The 16419-nt window shown below is 43.3% G+C and overlaps 1 protein-coding gene across 1 annotated transcript in view; it reads left to right on the top strand.

Moving 5' to 3' along the window:
- Positions 1–16419, top strand: part of APH1B (aph-1 homolog B, gamma-secretase subunit) — a 202761-nt gene that overhangs the window by 152700 nt on the left and 33642 nt on the right. Inside the window, exon 11 of the transcript XR_004320375.1 lies at positions 11189–11277. The gene's annotated coding sequence lies outside the window, so the exon portion shown is untranslated. The remainder of the gene's footprint in view (positions 1–11188; positions 11278–16419) is intronic.

Below are 16419 nucleotides of genomic sequence, written 5' to 3'. Positions count from 1 at the left end.
AGTACAGCTGGACAGAGGCTCCAGAGCTGTGGCCTCAAAGGTAAAGAGGCTGGGATAGCCTGATGGCAATGGGGCGCTTCCCATGGGGGACGGAATAAGGCAGCTGAAAAGATGGGGTCTGGTCCCTCCTGGACCAGCCAACGTCAAGGGGACTGCTTGATCCCTGCCCCACTGGGGCTTGACGGGGCCCCCACCCACCCATTCACAACCTCCTGACAATGAGGTGGCTCAGGGGCGAGGGTCCCCTGGCCACCCTGGAGATCAGCAACCAGAGCACCAAGGAGGGCTTCCTACCCGCCACAGTTAGTCGTGGGACAAGACCATTTCCCTCTCATGTCCCCAAGCCTGGAAGAGCAGGGCCGGGAAAGGGCACAGCCAGGAACAAACTGTGGGTGCCGTGGAGCTGGGGGAGGGTGACTCTGGGCCCTCTGAGAGAGAAAACGTGAGTTTGCTGCAAAATTGCACATTTGTGGATGTTGATGTTGCGTATTTTTAAAATAATTTTAAGCTCATGTATTTCCACTTTTAAACTATGCCTTCGTATATTTTGATTAGTTAAAAATGTTGAACACATGACCATAGTGCACAAATTCTTCACTTGTGAGGTGCCTTCGCATTTTTACGGGAATTTCTGTGATTGGTCGTGAAACAGATAGAGGCTGAACTCTGGTTGTCTTAAAGTGGTTGCATTTCTGTAGTGACTGCAAAGTTGTGTTTATTTTATACAGTGGATTTTCTCCTGATGCCATATGCTTACTTTAGACTGTCTGAATTTCCCCTCTTTGTGCGTCCATGTTGTCATGTAATTTAAACAATATATAAAATGCTCACAATTTACTTTAGGTTTGAATTATGTAAAAATAAAGCAATACCCCAAATAGCCATTATAAAAGCCATGTATGTAACTCTCATTAATATTTGGAAAGGACTGATCATACATGGGTCCCTTTTACTAATGCATTTGAAATTATTTAACCATCAGAGCACCTTTTCAGAAACTTAAATGGAAATAGGAAAAGGTATTTTGTTAATGGAAATAATGAAGCTAGAACACTCCCTTACACCATACACAAAAATAAACTCAAAGTGGATCAAAGATTTAAACATAAGACAAGATACAATAAACCTCCTAGAAGAAAATATAGGCAAAACATTATCTGACATACATCTCAAAAATGTTCTCCTAGAACAGTCTACCCAAGCAATAGAAATAAAAGTAAGAATAAACAAATGGGACCTAATTAAACTTACAAGCTTCTGCACAGCAAAGGAAACTGTAAGTAAAAGAAAACAATAATCTATGGAATGGGAGAAAATTTTTGCAAATGAAACCGACAAAAGCTTGACCTCCAGAATATATAAGCAGCTCATACGACTTAATAAGAAAAAACAACCCAATCGAAAAATGGGCAGAAGACCTAAACAAGCAATTCTCCAAGGAAGACATATAAATGATCAACAGGCACATGAAAAGATGCTCAATATCACTAATTATCAGAGAAATGCAAATCAAAACTACGATGAGGTATCACCTCACACCAGCCAGAATGACCATCATTCAAAAGTCCACAAATGACAAATGCTGGAGAGGCTGTGGAGAAAGGGGAACCCTCCTACACTGCTGGTGGGAATGCAGTTTGGTGCAGCCACTGTGGAAAACAGTATGGAGATTCCTCAAAAGACTAGGAACAGACTTACCATATGACCCAGGAATCCCGCTCCTGGGCATATATACAGAAGGAACCCCACTTCAAAAAGACACCTGCACCCCAATGTTCATAGCAGCACTATTTACAATAGCCAAGACATGGAAACAGCCTAAATGTCCATCAACAGATGACTGGATAAAGAAGAAGTGGTATATTTATACAATGGAATACTATTCACCCACAAAAACCGAAAACATAACACCATTTGCAGCAACATGGATGTTTCTGGAGAATGACATTCTAAGGGAAGTAAGCCAGAAAGAGAAAGAAAAATACCATATGAGATCGCTCATATGTGGAATCTAAAACAAAACAAAACAAAACATAAATACAAAACAGAAACAGACTCATAGACATAGAATACAGACTTGTGGTTGCCAAGGGGGCAGGAGTGGGAAGGGACAGACTGGTATTTCAAAATGTAGAATAGATAAACAAGATTATACTGTATAGCACAGGGAAATATAGATCTTATGGTAGCTCACAGCAAAAAAAGATGTGACAATGAATATATATATGTTCATGTATAACTGAAAAATTGTGCTCTACACTGGAATTTGACACAACATTGTAAAATGACTATAACTCAATAAAAAAAATCTAAAAAAAATTTTTTAAGGTATTTACGGCTTTTCATAATTATTTAAATTGTGGCAAAATATATACAACATGAAATTTACCATTTTAAGTGTACATCAGTGGCATTGATTACATTCACAATCCCTGACATCACTATTTTTAATTAGAAAAAATTGATTTTTCAGGTTAAGTGCTTTATATTCTTAGCAGAGAGAATGAAATCTTTGTGTCTTGATAGATATACAGTTTATTGGAAAGATGAGGAACAAATTAGGAGGCTGGAAAGCAAATTTAAAAGCACTCAGATCTCTTGCTGACCAGCCCCATGCCTCGTGACTTAAAAACAAATCAATTATTTATAATTTCTATGTTATATGAAAATACGTGCTTTTAAAATGTTTTATCCCTCTTGAGAAAATGTATTTTTTTGCAGTTTCAAGGTTTTATTGCTTTCCTTACCTACAGTTCTTTTTTTATAATATATTTTTATTGAAGTACAGTCAGTTTACAATGTTGTGTCAATTTCTGGTGTACAGCAGAGTTCTTTAGTCACATAGGAACATACATATATTCATTCTCATATTCTTCTTCACCATAAGTTACTATAAGATACTGAATATGGTTCCCTGTGCTAAACAGTATTAACTTACTGTTTATCTATTTTATATATATTAGTTTGTATCTGTAAATCTCGAACTCCCAATTTATCACTTCCCACCCTCCTCCCACCCCCGGTAACCATAAGTTTGTTTTCTATGTCTGTGAATCTGTTTCTGTTTTGTAAATAAGTTTGCTTGTCTTTTTTTTTTTTTTAAGATTCTACATATAACTAATATCATATGGTATTTTTCTTTCTCTTTCTGGCTTACTTCACTTCGAATGACATTTTCCAGGTTCATCCATGTTGCTGCAAATGGCATTATTTTATTATTTTTTATTGTATTTTTGAAAGAAAAATCCTCCTTTTGCTGTAAGTAAAGTCAGCTGTGTGAGCAGGCGTGTCCATGTGGTAACACGCTGGTAAAATATAAATGGATTAATTTTTCCCTCCCTGGGGTAAAAAAAGAGCATTCCACTACATTGCATATACATTGAGAAGTAAAGTACAAATGTAGTTGCATTTTTATGAAGGTCTTCAGTATCTTAACCCAAAGAGACAGCTCAGTAGCAGGACTGAGTCACGGTGGCAGACCCGGACGAGGACCGTGGTTGACAAGGGGGCCCGAGACACAGTAAAGACAACCTCCAACCTGGAATCAGAAGCACCTGGGCCTGGGCCCCTCTGAAGTTTGCCTGCTCTGCAACCCAGGGCAAGTCATTTGCCTCCTTAGGCTTCAATTTGTTCTTACCTACAAGAGGGAGTGTGTCAATCAGAATGTTTTCAGAAGCAAAGAACAGAACACCCAACTCGAAACAGCTGAAACAATAAGGAGGCTTATTCTAACACAACAAGGAGCAAGAGGGAGGAGGGTCAGGCTTGGCTTTATTGGCTCAGCGCTGTTGTCAGGGCCCAGGTTCCTTCCATCTTTCCGCTCCAGCTGTCTCTGCTCAGGATAACTGCTCCACCTCCAGACCTCGTCCTCAGACACAGCTCAGGTCCAGCAACAGAAGGGCGGAACAGCAGCTCTGTGAAGAGCGGGGGGAACCATTCCTCAGCGTCCCCCAGCAGCCCCTCTCCTGTCTTCCATCAGTTAGAATCGTGCCAGGGGCCGGAAGTGGGAGATGGGCAAAGGGAGTGAATGGCCCACCGCGGTGGGCTTGGGCCCCGCATGACCCACTCCCGGAGCTCGGAACCGGGCCGCCCTCTCTGAGTCTCGGGAAAGGCGGAGAACAGAGCAGGACTGCAACAGTCACAAGCAGAAGGAGGCCGATGGGAGACTACTGGAATCAGTGGTGAGTGGGTATGCACTGAGTCTGCTGCCTGGGTTAAAAAGAACCCCTCCCCTAGAGTCTTGATGCAAAGATTAAATAATATATATGTAAACAATAAAATTTTTTTTTGTTTTTGGAGGGAGAGGTAATTAGGTTTCATTTATTTTATTTAGTTATTTTAAAAAAAATTTTGTGGGGTGGTAAATAGTTTTTTATTTATTTTTGGTGGAAGTACTGGGGATTGAACTCAGGACCTTGTGCATGCTATGCACACACTCTTTCACTGAGCTATACCCTCCCCCCATGTGTAAACCACTTTTATATATGTTAATAATAATGTTAAAACAGTGGACACATGTTAATCCTTGAAAATACAAAGCGTTAAGTAAGCACATGAGAGGGAGTCATTTTTGCTTATCCATTTTCAGGCACTAAATCAGATTATTAGCTGAGAACTAGAACTTTCCTTTCCCCTTCCCCCCTCCTCCCTTCTTTCTTTCCTTCCTTTTTCCTTCCCTCTCTCTCAAATTCCCTTCCCACCTTCCACAAACAGTACCAGCAACTATGCTAAGTCATTGAAATAAAGCGAGATTCGGCACACATCTCCTGGTTGCTCCCAGTCTGCCGGGGAGGACTTACAGTTTGTCTTACAACGTGAGCGCTGTCAGGTGGGAAAGAAAAAGCACCAGAGGGCACAGAGCCCAACTGTGCCTGAGCGGAAACGAGTGAGTAGGGTCGCCAGATAAAATACGGTAAGCTTCAATTTGAATTTTTATTTTAAAATATTCCAAACTTACTTCAAACTTAAATTTGAATATAGCAGGAGACATACTTGTACTAAAACGATTGCTTGAATATCTAAAATTCAAATTTAACTGGGCATCCTGAGTTTTTGTTAAACAACTCGGGGGAGTGGGGAATAGCTCAGGGCTACAGTGCGTGCTTAGCATGCACGAGGTCCTGGGTTCCATTAAAAATATATATGTATATAATAAATAAGTTACCCTCATAACCCCTCCCGCAATAAAATGAAACGCCAGCTTACGAGTAGAAGGATGTTAGATGAACTGAGCTCTATAAAATTAAGTTGCTTTGACCAGTTTGGAAAGGCACAGGGATTGGCGGGAGGGTGTTGTGGGGATGTTGAATTGGGATAACTTGAATTAAATAGAAAGGACTGGAATTTAATTGGTTGGGGAGTTGGCTGAGTTAAGAGATGAGTTGCAGACCCACCTCCTGCTCCTAAGGAACGTGTACTGAGCCCCTGACCCTCGGCAGGGCCTGTGGGAAGCACTGGGCATGCGTCACGGCCTCACGCCCCCTCAGAGCAAGGGCTCATGCGAGGCAAGCCAGGCGCCCAGGATGCAAACCCTAGGGAGACGCGCATGCTCAGTGTCATGCAAGTGCGTCCTCCTCCCAGCCCTGCACCCCCAGCCCCATTTCACAGGTCAGGAAACGGAGGCTTAGGAAGGCTTGGCAGTGTGTCCCCTTGAACTAAATTAGCGGTGGAGGCGGGATGCAGGGCCAGAAGTTCTGTGCCCATGACCCCCTCCGCGTGCTGTTTCTCTGACAGCAAGTGGTGGAGCCGAGAAATGTACCCGCCTCCTTCCAGCCCACGTTTCATACCCACGGCTTGATTTATGTGGCGTGGCATTCACACATTTTTTTCCTTCAGTCTTTTCATTTAATTTTGGAAACATATTTCCAACAGGAATTTACTTACTGGGCATAGAATTTTGAGTTGTTAAATAGTCCTCTTAGGGGGAGAGGCTATAGCTCAAGTGGTAGAGCACATGCTTAGCATGCACAAGGTCCTAGGTTCAATCCCCAGCACCTCCTCCAAAAAACAAATAAATAAGCCTAATTACCTCCCCCCAGAAAAAATAAATAAAAATTAAAATTAAATAGTCTTAAAACTCTAGTAATTCTTCAGTGTATTCTGGTGGTGGTGTTTTATAGGAAGAAGTCTGAAGCCAATTTGAACTTCTATTTCTTTTTAAGAACTCTGCTATCCCTTGGCACTGAAATTTTTATTCTTAAAAAAAAAAAAAAGCTATTCCTATCAAAAGAAAAAAACCAAAGCCAAAATATCACTAGGGTACATCTGGAGATATTTTCATTAATACTCTCCAAAGTATGGTGGGGATTTCATCTTGTGATTTCTCAGGTTTTTAATTCTCTACAATATTACATTTTACTCTAATTGTTGCTTTTGTTCTGTTTGTTCCTGTTTTTCCCTCTGGAACTACTGTTGTTCTTAAGTTAGAGTTTCACAGTCTTTCCAACACCCAGCATTTATCCTTTATTGTTTTAAGCTCTTTGGGTGAGCGAAACCTCCCTACATAGGACAGAGTGGATAGAAGTACCTGACTTATGGAGGTGGGGCAGGAGGATCCATTCACAATCTCGGCTTTAGTGCGGCAGTTTGCAGCCCTGGCTGTTCATGCGAATGCCTGGGAAACCTTCAAAATCCTAGCCCACCACAGATCTCTAGGGATGGGACCCCAGCATCAAGATTTTTAAACCTCCCCAGCTTGAAACCTTCAAGGTTGAAAGCCACACATACTCTTACACTCTTGAAAGCCTGACTGATGAAATCAAGGAATAGGTTCCAAACCTGAAGAGATGGTTTCTGCCTTCCTACCCACCACTCCTCCAAAGGCCTGAGAGTTTGCAAGGGATAAATCAGGCCCGAGAGTTATTGGGTGAAAGGAAGGTGGACAATGTGCTGAAGGCTGGCACCCTGCAGCCTTCCTGCTGTCCTGTAAACAACAGGGGCAAGAAGATAGCCAGATGGGTGTTTGGACCCCAAACATGCTTGTTTTAGTGTAAGCAAGACTGGAAATTTTTCAGTCCTGCCTTGTAGGGTGGTGCCAAAGAGAAGGGTGGAAATAGGGCTGGTTCTGTTATCTTGCACCTCGGGGCCACCCTTCGCTAGAGGCTCTCTCACTTGCCTCCTTATCCCTGAAGCTGCCTTGTTTATACACCTGGGACCTGAGGGAAGATGTGAAGTTGCACAGGATCCTCTGTCATGTCATCATAAGAGGGAGGGCACAGGACTTAGATGCAGAGAGGAGTGGTCTTCTGTGTGCCTGGGCTCAGCCAGGGACAATCTGAGTGGCCTTAACAGATCACTTAGCCTGCCTAACTCTCAATTTTGTCTACAATCTCAATCTACAAAAAGGGGACATTATTCCTGCTCTGCTTCCCACCTAGACTTGGTCTAAGCAGGTTAAAGGAGATACTAGATGCAAGCTATGCCTGGACAATGTTGACATTCAGTGCAGCTATTAATTTTTATGGCTCAAGTTAGAATTTCATACGTCAACTCTGGACCCTTATGGAAGGCTATAATCTTCTGTAAATACCTGAAAGGACTTTTAAAAATCTTTGATAGTATTTCAGACTCTATCTTTGTAAGTATTTCATTATGAAGCCTATATTAATTTATTTTATCTCTATCTACCTTACATAGAGAGTCAAAATTTGCTACTTGAGGAAGAGTCTGTAAATTTTTCTAGCTTATCATTTCCAGGGTCTCATTACTATGCAGCTGTTTTCAAGGACCAGAAACAACAGCCTGGGAGATTTTTAGAAACATAGATTCTCAGGCTTCACCCTAGACTTATGATTCAAAGACTCAGAAACTACATTTTACAAGATCCCCAAGTGATTCGATGTACATTTTAGTGTGAAAAGCCTTGTCCTAGTCACTAACCTACAGGGTCTGAGAAAAGCTATGGGAAAGAAGTGATTCCCGTGCTTGTTACAGTTTGAGAAGCTCTCACCTAGAAAAGCTTCCAGACTCTTGTGGCAAGAGGTGTTTTTGATTCTGCTAGGGGGTGCCAGTGCCCCCAGTGTGGAAAGAGTGACTCCTGAGATTAAAGTGATGAGAAGTGGAAACCAGGGGCAATTAGATGTTGAGTGTGAGGCATTGTGCATGCGACTACTTGCAAGACAGACAATTATCCCATTTTACAGATGAAGAAACTGAGGTTGATTAAGGCTGAGTAACTTGACTAAAGTCTTGCATCTGGTTAGTGGAGGAGCTGGGATTGTAATTAGTCTCTGAGTATCTCTTTTATAAGACATGGCCTAGTCCACCACTCCACTCTCCCTTTCCCAGTAGAAGACCTTCTAAATGCTCTTTTAGGCTCAAGCATCTAGCTTAAATGCAGGTCTTTATATCACAGTACTTTTCTCATTGTGGCCAGTATCTAATTCCGGAACGTTTTCATCACCCAATAAAGAAACCCCATATCCATGAGCAGTCACTTCCCAGTCTCCCCACCCCCAAGCCTCTGGAAACCACTAATCCACTTTCTGTCTCAGTGGATTTGCCTACTCTGAACATTTCATGTAAATGGAAGCACACAACATGCGGTCTTTGGTGACTGGATTCTTTCACTTAGCAGATGTGTTCAAGCTTCACCCAGTGTTTGGCATGATCAGAACCTCATTCCTTTTTATTGCCGTATAGCGTGCAGTCGCATGGATGGAGCACGTTTTGTGCATCCGTTCATCAGTTGGTGGACGTTTAGGTTGTTTACACTTTTTGGTTATTATGGATAATGCAGCTGTGAACATTGGTGTACAAGGTTCGTGTGCACAGAGGCTTTCAGTTCTCTTGGGTTCACGCCTAGGAGTGGAATTTGCTGGGTCATATGGTAACGCCATGTTTAACTTTTTGAGGAACTGTCAGATTGTTTTCAAAGAATATTTTCACCATTTTGATACGGTATTAGATTTAAACAAGACCAGAATTTATTTATTTGTTTGTTTGTTTGTTTGTTTCAACAAGAGCAGAATTTAGTCAAAGAGACCCAGGGAGCCATGAAACTAAAAAGACAAGAATAGAAGTGATTCCATGAACTTTAACCCAAACCGCATCTGACTGTGTAGTTATTGAAAAACAGGCAAAAAATGAAATTTGACCTAAACCCAACAAAGCTGGTTGTCTTAAGAGCCTGTGACTGTTGATGACAGAGCCCGGGACCCAAGTCCCTACTTGCCACCAACTCACTGTGTGACCTTGGGCAAGCGCCTTGCTCTGTCTGGCCTCAGTTTTCTCAACTCTGGAATGAGTTTGTGGCTGACCGTGCTCTCACTGACTACAGTTTGCGGCAGTCTCTGGCATTTCCACAACGCTGTAGCTTCTGTTTGCAGTGGTCGTGGGCTTTTCTGGCATAAATATTCACTCTGGGGCCCGAGAAGCCTCAAGGAGTTGCTGAAATTACAGATGCACCCAAGGGCCTTTCAATGTAATGATGACAAGTGAGGGGTTTTTCCAGTCGTGTGCTCCGTGGCAGGCAGCGTCTGACACCGCAGGGACAGGGGTGCTCAGCCACTGTGAACTGAAGCGCGTGGGCACCCTGCTCCCGGATACCGTGAAAATAAGAATGGAATTCACCTGCAAGGAAAGAACAAGTAGCAACAGCAACCACTAAACCAAACTGCACATATTTAAGCTTGGCTTTTGAAAAATAACATTCATCAGGGGAGGGTGCATCTCAGTGGTAGAGCGCGTGCTTAGCATGCACACGGTCCTGGGTTCAATCCCCAGCACCTCTGTTAAAAAAATAAATAAACCTAATTACCTCCCCACAAAAAAGAAAAAAAAAACAGATACAAAAAATAACATTTATCATATGTTATTTATTATAAAATTAATAAATGCTCATTACGGAAAAAGTTAAAACATAGAAAAACTTGATGATGAATATAAAAATCAAGTATAATACAACCATCAAAAAACCCACAATTTACAGTTTGACATTGGTTCTTCTGTACTTACTGTCTTCATATATTTCTCATTACTAAATTGGTATTACACTCTCTGTACAGTTTTCTGTATTTTTTGCTCATTCCATGTCATTAGAGTCTTCAGAAACTTCGTTTTAATGATTACAGACTATTCCACTACATAGATACATTATTGTTTACTTAGCCACTCATTTCTTATTAGACATTTATAGGGGGAGGGACTCCCTAAGGTTTGTCTCTGAAAATAAATGATGTTCATCTTTTTTGGTTTTTTTTGTTTAACTTTTTTTGGAGGGAGGAGGGGAAATTAGGTTTATTTATTTGTTTATTAATGGAGGTACTGGGGATTGAACCCAGGACCTTGTGCATGCTAAGCACGTGCTCTACCACTGAGCTACACCCTGTCCCCCGCCACGATGTTCATCTTTGTTTTGGGAATCCCGCACACCCTGGCGTCCAAAGCCCTTCACAAGTTGACTCCAACCTGTCTTTCCATCCTCAGCTGCCATAAGTCTCCATCCAATGCAGGACAGATGTTTGGCCTGTGTGCACTGATGGAACTGTCCTGTTTGTTAAAATACTAGCAAACTTCAGCAGGGGGATTAAATTTCTAGGAAGTCATCTCTGACTGCTCTCCTGAGCACCCTACCGCTACCCCAGTACCCCCATAGGAACCTGCCCTCAAACCCAACAACCTGAGGCTCACCTGGCTGGCAGTCATTAGGGCTTGTTAGTGCCTGCTTTTTCCAGTGTTACCTCTGGACTTTGATGCCTTGTCCAGGTGGCCCTTTGCTTAGGCTGCTTCCTCCACCTGGAAAACGGTTCTCATCCCTCTAAATCTTGCCAGTCCTTCAAAACCTACATCCCACCTTCTCCGTGAAAATTTCCCCAGCAGCTCCAGCTCAGTCAGGCTCTTGGCCCTATAAACTCTTACAGTCTTGACTTGTTGTATTTTAGTTATTTATGTCTTCAGAATACTGTTGACATAGCCATCTGCAGTGTAACTTTCTTACTCAGCTTTTCATACGTGCTCCTTTTTCTCCCCAGCTACATCCTAAGGGCCTCTGAGACAGGAGTGGTAGAGACCACGCTATGTCTCACCATGCTGTTGCCTCTTCCCCAACACACAGGCAAACAACTTTTCCTCCTCTCCCCTGCTGTTGGGTTGGGACCATGTGAGTTCTAACCCAGAAAATGTACACAGAAGGGATGTGGCCCTTAAAAGGTTTCATGCAAGCCTTCAACCCTCTCTCCTTCTTTCACAGTTAACAAGGTGGCATAGATGGTGGCCGGGGTGCCTGAGTCACCGCATGGAAGACAGCTGCTCAGGAGACCCACTGACCTGCACTAGATGGTAACGTGAGCAAGAATAAACCTTTAATGTGTTAAGCCACCTAGACTGGGAGTTTGTTAGCATAGCATTGACTAACCCACAGCACCCCCCCACCCCAAGCCTGGTTTTATATGGGCTACAAGCTAAGAAATGTTTTTAAAATTTTAAAAGGGTATAAACAAACCACATGCAACAGAGGTGTATGTGGCTCACAAAGCCTGAAATATTTGCTATCTGGCCCTTGACCGAAAATTTTTCGCTAACCCTTAGGCTAACCTGTAACTCCGCACAGCACGCAGCACAGTACAAGACCCGTTAGCACCCCATCCTTCAATATCTGCTTAGTACAGAGGGGTGTATAGCTCAGTGGTAGAGCGCATGCTTAGCATGGGCAAGGTCCTGGGCTCAGTCTTCAATACCTCTATTATAAATCAATCAGTCAACCAATCAATCAGTCTATTACCTCCCTCCCCCCAAGTACATGAAATCATGTACTTCACTTGTGCCTGCTTCATCACCGCACCCATATTGGTATTCAGCCAATACATGTAGATTTATTGAATGAATACAGATACACCCACATACACCCTGTCGTGCTCAAGTGTTAGCTCTTCTGGGAAGCAGAGCGCGTGTAAATACAAGGAAAGTGAACGGTGTGCCAGATTTGAGTTTATATACCCTGCAGATCCCCTTGGCCCAGCTGCCTTCCCCGTCCTAGGCCTCAGCCCCTCACCCTGCTCCTTGGCCCGAGTGGCCCTGGCAGTAGCTCAGGCTGTTCCTGGGGTCGTAAGGCCAGCTGTCAGCTGGCGGAGGCGGAAAGGCAAATCAACACCAAATATACAGACAGGCGAAGGGCGCCGTGCCTCACCCTTCTGCTTTATGCCTTTTGTGGCCCCGATGTGTTTGACCTTTTGAGGAGCCTGTAGTTAGGGCAGCTGCATGCTGCTGACGTGTGGCGTAGGCTTAAACCATAGCAGCGTCTGCCCCAGTAAGACACTCTTGCCAAGGGGCCCCTAAAAGACAGCATGGAGTTGAGAAGATTCTAAGGAAGGAGAGCAAGAAAAAGGAGGGTAGATTTGAAACAGGACCAGCCAGGAAGCTTCCACGTGGTTCCTTCAAGAACAAGAAGAGAGGCCCCTGGTAACAGCAGAGGTGCTGCCCCTACAACCTACAGGGAGGTAGGAACCCCCCACCCCCACCCCAGCAGGATCTAGGAACAGAGGAGCCATGGCGGGTGCCCCACCTCTGAGCCCCGGCCGGCTGCAGGGAGCTGCGTGTCTGGTGTGAAGGCGCCCCCTAGGGGCCCAAGGCTGCTGGAGCGTGAGACACACGGGGGCCTTTGAGAGCTGAGCCTGGCAGCTCCCACCCGCCCTGTCCATGAATGGAGTCTTTCTCTTGGCACTTGTCAGAACTCAATGCCCTCTGTGCTGAGAGGAGGCCCACTGGAATAGAAATAACCTCGGGCTTCCAGAAGAATTTTATGGAAAGATTCAGGAGCTCGAGACAGAACAGTCCCAAGAAAGACACTGGGAATTTTTAAACTTAGAGAAGAAAATATAGGAGATTATCTATCTGACCTCAGGCAGAAAATAATTTCTTAAACAAGACCCCAAAAGGAAAGACTGAGGTTGACTTCACTAAAAGTAAGAATGTCCATTCGTCAAAAAAAAAAAAAAAGAAAAACAAAATCACGCAGAGCATAAGACAAGCTGAAGGCTGGGAGAAAACACATGTCAAAGAATTTGAGTCCAGAGTCTATAAAGAGGGGGTAAGGTATAGCTCAGTGGTAGAGTGCGTGCCTAGCATGCATGAGGTCCTGGGTTCAATCCTCGGTACCTCCATTAAAAAAAATAAATAAACCTAATTACCACCACTCCCCCCCCCCCCGAAAAAAAAACCCAAAATAGAGTTTGTAATCAGTAAGTCTGTAAGAACAGACAACTTAATTTTTTAAATGGGCAAAAGACATGAACAGGGTTTCAGAGATAAATTCAGAAGGACCACAAGCATGCGAAAAGATGCTCTTCCTCCTTGGCAATAAGGGAAATGCAGGATAAAATCAAATTGAGGCAACAATTCCACAGCCATCAGGTTGGCGGCAATTTAAAAGACAGACGGTATCTGGCCGGGGCAGGGGTGTGGAACAGTGGGGCTTCTCACTCACTGTACGTGGGCGTGATCATTAGTACAGCCCCTTGGAACCTTCTGGCCTTATCTTGTAAAACTGAAGACACACCCCTCTCGCAGCAATGATACAGCGTAAGGAATGGTCAACAATATTGTAATACCTGTGAAGGAGGACAGATGGTTCCTAGACATTGTGGTGATCATTTCTTAATGTATGCAAACGTCAAATCATTACATAAAACACCTGAAACGAACATAATGCTGTTCATCGACTATTTCAATTAAAAACAAAAATTTTTAAGACATACCATATGACCCAGCACTCCACTTCTAGGTCTGTATAAACTCTGACATGTATGCAACAGGAAACATACCACTGTTGTTTGTAATATCCCCAACTGTCCACTTGCTGTAGGATGGATACGTAAATTATGGTCCATCCCTACAGTGAAACACTAGAGGATCTGAAAATGAATGGACCACGGCTGCGTCTGTCCACACACAGAGATGACCGACACAAAAAGCAAGTGACAGAAGAAGGCTTATAACACGATCCCCTTTATAAAAGTTCAGAGATGGGAAAAACTAAACGATAAATTGCTTAGGGATAATGTATATGTGGTAAAGCTATTTTTTAAAAGCAAGAGAAAGATTATCACAAAATGAGGATCGCAGGGTGAAGAGAGTGCATCAGAGAAGCACAAGGAGGGGCTTCGCTGGTGACATTTTAAGCTCAGTATGTGGTTTGTTTTATTCTTCTTCTTTAAATTGTCTTTACATGTTGCATGTATTCTTGTATGAATGAACTTTTCATCAGGAACTCTTTTTTAAGAACGAGATCTGGGTTTTTTAAAGGGCAGTCCGGCCACTATCAGAGGGTGCTTTCTTTTTCTTTTTTCTTTCTTTCTTTCTTTCTTTCCTTCTTTTTTCTTTCTTTCTTTTTTTTTTTTTTTTTTTTTTTTTTGGCTATTTCCTTGCTTTATTTAGCTTCATCTGATGGTGTTGATAATTGTTTTCTCATTATCATGCTAATTTGTCAACTGGGGCATTTTCAGCTGAACAAGGATTGTTCCAGAATCGGGTAACTAGCAATCAAGGCTGGCTGGAGGGTGTCGCCAAAGGGTATTTTCTGTGTAGCTGATGTGCATACGAAGTGGGCTGAAGGCACAGGAAGGGGACGCTAACACAGGGGGCTTTCCCCATGCCAGGCTTTAATGCCCAGAATCTCAACAGGCATCAAAAACACAGCCAAGAATGAACCAAGGGGCTGAATTTAATGACAATGAGTTAGAACTTACTGCTCTCCCTGATAGTCCCTCTGTGACATCTGTGTAATGTTTCACAGTTTATAAAACCCTTTGATATGAGTTAACTCAATCAGTTTCCATAATCCCCCAAAAGGTAGGCAGAGAAGGTTATTTTTATGACTATTGTAGGGAGCAAGAAATCATGTCACAGAGAGGTGATGTGACTTGCCCAAGGTCACACAGCCACGACTAGGTCTTAGAACTCCTGGTCAAGTGCTCCTCTTACCACAGCTGCTGCCTCTCTGAGTGCAGTAGACAGATTCTGCCACAAGAGCCCCCAAGTCCTGACCATGTCCCCCTGTCCCTCCACACCTTTCCTGGGAATGACAGCCCACCAAGACTGTCTTCTCTGGTCTTGAGTTATACTCCCCTGGGTCCCATTCTGTAGGCTTCCTCTATTTCTTCTTCTCTAAGGAATCTTTCCTAATGCTTATTTTTCTTGTCTTTGTCACAGCCCCTCTAAGTGAATTTCTTCCTCCCGTCTACTACATTTGTCCCATGGTATCTGCAGGGGTTGGTTCTAGAACCCCCCCACGGATACTAAAATCTACATACTCAAGTTCCTCATATAAAATTGCATAATACTGTCTGCCCTGTTTAGCAGCAGCAGGTGTGGAGGGCTGGCTGCATACATCATCAGTCTGTTGACACCCGTCCAGACTAGAGCATCCGTGGAAACACCCTGGGCACACAGATCCAGCAGATGGCCCTGTAGCTTGCAGTTGTTCTGAATGGAAACATACATGAGTAGTTTGAAAAAGCTCCCATGTGGTTCCGATTGGCCATTCCAGGTGCCCACACACACACCCCCAAACCCCCATTTGAGGACCAATAAAACAGTGATCTCTTAGCTGTGGGAGCTGATTGGGGTAGTTACTTAACCTCGCTGAGCCTCCATTTCCAAATCTGTTACTCCATAGGTGTTTTTAAGAAATCAAATGAGGTAGTGCCTACTACATGGCGTATGTAAATCAAATGTTACTTGCCTTCATTGAATTATCTCAGAGAAATAGAAGTATTAAAGCAGAAAGCCTTAACTGACAGAGTCAAAATCTCTCACCCTCACACAGGCCCCGTTTCTCACATTTGTAGTCTTCTTTCAGAAGGCCTTGTGCTCTGGAAAAATATTTTAAGCTACTGCTCAGAACCCTACATGGTGCAGTCCTTTGACTTCTCAGTGAGGAAAGGCCCAGAGTTCTTGTTGGAAGCTATGTCGGAAAAGGAAACCAACTCCCAGCACAGAAATCATTCCCAGAACTGTGTTCCAGAGGTCGTCCAGGCTGGGAGGTGTCCAGTCCCCGGGCAAGGGGAAGGAGAGAATTACAGATTCATTTCCATTCACATTCAGGACACAGGAAGGATGCAAGGGGAATCAGGAGCTAGGGGGTCTAGTTTGCTGTGTGAGTTTAGGCAAGTCACTTCACTTCTCTGGGCCAAGGGTTTGGACCATGGACCCTTCCAACCTCAAGGACACTGTATTCTTCAGAGTCACTAGGAAACCAATTAACTCTCCAGTCACATAATTTTCATTTGCATTATCATAACCTAGGCTGATGTCCAATTCTCTTTCATAAGCAGTGGGAAATTATGTCATTTCCACTCTTCAGTCAAGCACAGCCAAGGGTGTTACAGCATCACTTTTCTCACTTAAGTAGCTCCGGGCAGCAGAATAGACTTGCACTTTAGATTCTGGAACAGAATCTTAGGAAGATTCCAGAAGGAGTTATTA

This window comes from Camelus ferus, chromosome 6 (assembly GCF_009834535.1).
Source record: "Camelus ferus isolate YT-003-E chromosome 6, BCGSAC_Cfer_1.0, whole genome shotgun sequence".
NCBI classification, from domain to species: Eukaryota; Metazoa; Chordata; class Mammalia; order Artiodactyla; family Camelidae; genus Camelus; species Camelus ferus.
This window is presented reverse-complemented; position numbering and strand designations above follow the sequence as displayed.